This window comes from Elephas maximus, chromosome 11 (assembly GCF_024166365.1).
Source record: "Elephas maximus indicus isolate mEleMax1 chromosome 11, mEleMax1 primary haplotype, whole genome shotgun sequence".
NCBI classification, from domain to species: Eukaryota; Metazoa; Chordata; class Mammalia; order Proboscidea; family Elephantidae; genus Elephas; species Elephas maximus.
In genome coordinates, this window is record NC_064829.1 from 71719733 (window position 1) to 71725979 (window position 6247).

Below are 6247 nucleotides of genomic sequence, written 5' to 3' on the forward strand. Positions count from 1 at the left end.
TTTCATAACATGGAGGAACCTGGAAGGCATTATGCTGAGTGAAATTAGTCAGAGGCAAAAGGACAAATACTGTATAAGACCACTATTATAAGATCTTGAGAAATAGTATAAACTGAGAAGAACACATTCTTTTGTGGTTACGAGGGGGGAAGGAAGGGAGGGTGGGAGAGGGTTATTTACTGATTAGTTAGTAGATAAGAACTACTTCAGGTGAAGGGAAGGACAATACTCAATACATGGAAGGTCAGCTCAACTGGACTGGTCCAAAAGCAAAGAAGTTTCCAGGATAAACTGAATGCTTCAAAGATCAGCGGAGCAAGGTCGGGGGTGTGGGGACTATGGCTTAAGGGGACTTCTAAGTAAATTGGCAAAATAATTCTACTATGAAAACATTATGCATCCCACTTTGAAGTGTGGCATCTGGGGTCTTAAATGCTAACAAGCAGCCATCTAAGATGCATCAATTGGTCTCAACCTAACTGGATCAAAGGGGAATGAAGAACACCAAGGTCACAGGATAACTATGAGCCCAAGAGACAGAAAGGGCCACATGAACCAGAGACTTACATCATCCTGAGAGCAGAAGAACTAGATGGTGCCCGGCCACAACTGATGACTGTCCTGACGGGGAGCACAACAGAGAAACCCTGAGGGAGCAGGAGAACAGTGGGATGCAGACCCCAAATTCTCATAAAAAGACCAGACTTACTGGTCTGACTGAGACTAGAAGAATCCCGGCGGTCATAGTTCCCAAACCTTCTGTTGGCCCAGGACAGGAACCATTCCCGAAGACAACTCATCAGACATGAAAGGGACTGGACAATGGGTGGGAGAGAGATGCTGACGAAGAGTGAGCTACTTGTATCAGGTGGACACTTGAGACTGTGTTGGCATCTCCTGTCTGGAGGGGAGATGGGAGGGTAGAGAGAGAGGGTTAGAAACTGGCAAAACGGTCACAAAAGGAGAGACTGGAAGGAGGGATTGAGCTGACTCATTAGGGGGAGAGTAAGTGGGAGTATGGAGTAAGGTGTATATAAGCTTATATGTGACAGACTGACTTGATTTGTAGACTTAAGGCACAATAAAAATTACTAAAAAAAAAAAAAATCATCCCGAATCTGAGTCCCACTGGTTGGAGTCTGGGCCTCTTACTGTTCGTTTTCACTCGGTTTCCTTATCTGTAAAATGGGATGATTAAAGTACTTAGCTCAGGGTTGAGACCAATATGAGAGTAATGCATCTTAAGACACATGGCATAGTGATTGGTCTACAGTAAGATTTCAGTAGGTGGTTTTGTTGTTATTAGGTGCTGTTGAGTCGGTTCTGACTCATAGCAACCCTACGTACCACAACAGAACTCTGCCCCAGCCTGGGCCACGCTCACAATCCTTACGTTTGAGCCCATTGATGCAGCCGCTGTGTCAATCCATCTCCTTGAGGGCCTTCCTCTTTTCCCTGACCCTCTGCTTTACCAAGCAGGATGTCCTTCTCCGGGGACTGACCCCTTGTGATAATATCTAAGCTACCTGAGATGAAGTCTTGCCATCCTTGCTTCCAAGGAGCACTCTGGCTGCACTGCTTCCAAGATAGACTTGTTCGTTCTTCAGGCAGTCCATGGTATGTTCAATATTCTTCGCCAGCACCGCAATTCAAAGGCGTCAATTCTTCTTCAATCTTCCTTATTCATTGTACAGCTTTCGCATGCATATGATGTGATTGAAAAATACCATGGCTTGGGTCAGGTGCACCTTAGTCTTCAAGGTGACGTCCTTGCTTTTCAACACTTTAAAGAGGTCCTTTGCAGCAGATTTCCCAAGTGCAATACATCGTTTTATTTCTTCACTGCTGCTTCCATGGGTGTTGATTGTGGATCCAAGGAAAATGAAACCTTGACAGCTTCAGTCTTTTCTCCATTTATCATGATGTTGCTTGTTCATCCAGTTGTGAGGATTTGTGTTTTCTTTATGTTGAAGTGCAATCCATACTGAAGGCTGTGGTTTTTGATCTTCATCAGTAAGTGCTTCAAGTCCTCTTCACTTTCAGCAAGCAAGGCTGTGTCAGGTTGTTAATGAGTCTTCCTCCAATCTTGATGCCCCGTTCTTCTTCATATAGTCCAGTTTCTTGGATTATTTGCTCGGTATACAGATTGAATAGGTATGGTGAAAGGATACAACCCTGACGTACACCTTTCCTGACTTTAAACCGTGCGGTATCTGCTTGTTCTGTTTGAATGAATGCCTCTTGATCTATGTAAAGGTTCTTCATGAACACAATTAAGTGTTCTGGAATTCCCATTCTTTGCAATGTTATCCATAATTTGTTATGATCCACACAGTCAAATGCCTTTGCATAGTCCACAGAACACAGGTATACATACTTCTTGTATTCTCTGCTTTCAGCCAGGATCCATCTGACATCAGCAGTGATGTCCCTGGTTCCATGTCCTCTTCTGAATCCAGCCTGAATTTCTGGCAGTTCCCTGTGGATATACTGCTGCAGCTGCAGTGTATCGTACTGCTGCACTACATGGTGGTGCTTATTAATAGCCCATTCACATGTTCACACGATACTGTCATTTGACAAACATTTTTTGAATGGTTACTGTCATTGCTCTCTTAAGGCTCTGGGAATATTGAGACAGACATGGCTGCTACCCTGATGAGCTGACTGTCCAGTGGGAAAGCAGGCTCCTGAACACAAGTCTCATGAGAGGGGTAGGTCAGATAACCCAGATGGTCAGGTACTGGCATAACTTGTATGAACTCTCTACTTGTAAACCCCTTTAAAAGTAACCTGCCTGCCCACTCTTGGTGAGCAGTCTTCACAGCCATAAGCACCGACTGACTCCATTTCCTTGTACAGCAAAATTAAGGTGACTTTTTTGTTCTCTCACTTGGGTCTCTCATTTATCAGCCAGTAGGATTCATGCTGAGTAAGAATTTGGGGTTTCCACATGGTAACATTCTCAAAGGAGAACGAACTTGACCTTTAATGACTCTACCGTTTCCCATTCGCTCCCTAATTCTCTCCAATCATCTGGCATCTCCTAAATAATTGAAATACTCTCCTCCTTCTCATTTGGTATTGTTGACTACTCATTTCTTGGATCTGTCTCATATAGCTTCCTAATGTTTCTTGTCTCTCTCTTAAGTGCAGAATTCCCTCAAGATTCTGATGTCCACTCCTCTCTCACTACTCCATCTGTCTTAGGCTGTCTGTCTTAGGCTGGGTTCTCTAGAGGAACAAAACCAGTAAAACCTATAAGTATAGAGAGATTTATGACAAGGAAACAGCTCACGCGATTGTAGAGGCTTGAACAATGTAGGGACTTCATAAAATGTTTTGTTAGTTGATTGGTTCTTTTTCTTTAAATATACTTAGCTCATTAACTGATTTGTGCAGCAAATATTTAATGGATATCTGTGATGGTTAAGATCATGTGTCAACTTGGCTGGGCCATGATTCTCAGTGTTTGGGCAGTTGTATAATGTTGTGATCACTTCCCTGTTGAAATTTAATATGTGATCACCCCAGTGATGGAATCTGCTAAGTGGTATTGGTGGTGGCAGGGCCTGTGGTGGCTCACTGCCCCCTCAGCCTTCAAAAATCCCTGTTGCATCTACACTAATAAGCCATGTTGATATCATGTAGCCCTGATATCCAATGCGAAGGGCACTTGTGTATTGTTCTTCCCAGAAACCCACACCCTCAGTCTAATCATGAGAAAACACCAGAAAAACCCGAATTGAAGGACTGTATACAAAACAGCTGACCAATGTTCTTCAAAAGTAAAAGATATGAAAGACAAGAAAAGATCGAGAAACTGTCACAGATTGGAGGAGACTAAGGGGACGTGGGACCTCTGGTGGCACAGTGTTGAAGAGATTGGCTCCTAACCAAAAGGTCGGCTGCCAACCAAAATGCACCAGCTGCTACTTAGAAACTCTATGGGGCAGTTCTACTCTGTGCTATAGGGTCGCTGTCATGGATTGAATTGTGTCCCCCCCAAAATGTGTGTATTAACTTGGTTAGGCCGCATGTGGTTGTCCTCCATTTTGTGATTGTAATTTTACGTTGAGAGGATTAGGGTGGGACTATAACACCTCCCTGATCCAAGGTAAAGGGAGTTTCCCTGAGGTGTGGCCTATACTACCTTTTATTTCTCAAGACATAAAAGGAAAGGGAAGCAAGCAGAGAGTTGGGGACCTCATACCACCAAGAAAGCAGCACCAGGAGCAGAGCACATCTTTCAGACCTGGGGTCCCTGCAACTGAGAATCTCCTTGACCAGGGGAAGATTGAGGACAAGGACCTTCCTCCAGAGCCGACAGAGAAAGAAAGGCTTCCCCTGGAGCTGACAGCCTGAATTTGGACTTGTAACCTACCGGACTGTGAGAGAATAAATTTCTCTTTGTTAAAGCCATCTACTTGTCATATTTCTGTTATGGCAGCACCAGGTGACTAAGACAGTCACTATGAGTCAGAATCAACTCGATGGCAGCAGGTTTAAGGGGACATGACAATTAAATGCACTATGAGATCCTAGATTGGATTCTGGAACAGAAAAAGGACATGAGTGGAAAAATGGATGAAATCTGAATAAAGTCTGTAGTTTAGTTAGTAGTATTGTACCACTGTTAATTTGTGAGTTTTGGTAAATGTACTGGAATTCTGTAAGATGTCAACAGCAGGGGAAGCTGGATGAAGACTATGGAATTTGCTGTATATCTATGCAACTCTTCCTTATATCTAACATTATTTCAAAATTTTTGTTTTTTAAATCCCTGTTCTCTGGGAACTTACATTATACTGGAATAGAAACATTTGACCTTTTACATGTTTACAAATGTAAATGTAACAATGCACCCGTAAACAGCTTACAAAGTACTTTCACATTAAAAAAAAAATTTTTTTTTCTTTCTTTTTTATACATTATAATATTTAATTCTGGGAGGAAGGTTTTATGTATCCTATTTTTTTTACAAATGAGGAAACTAAGACTCAGAGAGATGGAAGAGATGGATTAGAAGTCCCCCAAGCCACACAGCTCTAAGTGGCAGAGCTGGAATTGGAAACCAGGTCATCTGGTTTTGGACTGCAGGTCTAAAATCAGAAGACAGACAGTGACAAGGGGTATAATAAAGGCAGAAGGCACCATGAGCCACAGAAAAGAAAACACTTAATTCTGAATGAATTTCATAGGGAATTTCATAGGGAAAGTGTAATTTAAACTGAATCTTAAAATCTTTAACAGGTTTGACAGAGGCAAGGCCATTTCAGGCAGAAGGAAGAGCATGAAAATAGGCGGAGAGAAGTAACACACCTGGCATGTGTAAGCAATGGCTGGAATGTAGGAAGTGGCAGCTGATGAAGCTAAAATGCACCAACCGGCACCACAAGGTTCTTAAAGCTTTGAATGATAGAGAGTTTGGACTTTAGTCTGTAGGCGGTAAGGTTTCCTTGAAACATTTCTCCTTTCGCCCCTCCCTTTCTTCCTTCTTGCTGGAGTTGTGATTTGGTCAGATATTGATTTTATGAAGATGAATCTGACAATCATTTGTAGAATGGAGCAGGCAGGAAGACATAAGAGGCAGGAGGATACTGCATTCTAGAAAATACAGGGTGTATGGAGCCCAACAGGAACCTCGCTGGTACAACCTTTAAGTGCTCAGCTGCTAACTGAAAAGTTGGAGGTTTGAACCCACCCAGCCACTCTGAGGGAGAAAGACGTGGCAATCTGCTCCCATAAAGATTACAGCCTAGAAAACCCTACCGTACAGCTCTACTCTGTCACGTGGGGTCGCTATGAGTTGGAATTGACTCGATGGCACCCAACAACAACAGCAATGAAGGTAAATAGAGTCTTCGGGTGGTGCAAACAGGTAACACATTTGTATGCTAACTGAAAGGTTGAGGTTGGAGTCCACACAGACTTGCCTTGGAAGAAAACCCAGGCAAACTACTTCGATAAAGCAGCTATTGAAAACCCTGTGGAGCACAGTTCTACTCTGACACACATGGGATTGCCCTGAGTTGGAATTGCCTAGATGACAACTGGTATACTGGCATAGAGACAACTGGTATGCCGGCATAGAGCTCCATATTTGCCAATCCTGGTGCCATAGCCCCTATTTCCTTGCCTCTCGTCCTTTGATTAAGACATCTCTCTCCCTCAATTGCTTTCACCAATTCAGCCTGTTAAAATCATACCTATTCAAGTGCTAGTTCCAATGTCACTTCCTTAAGGA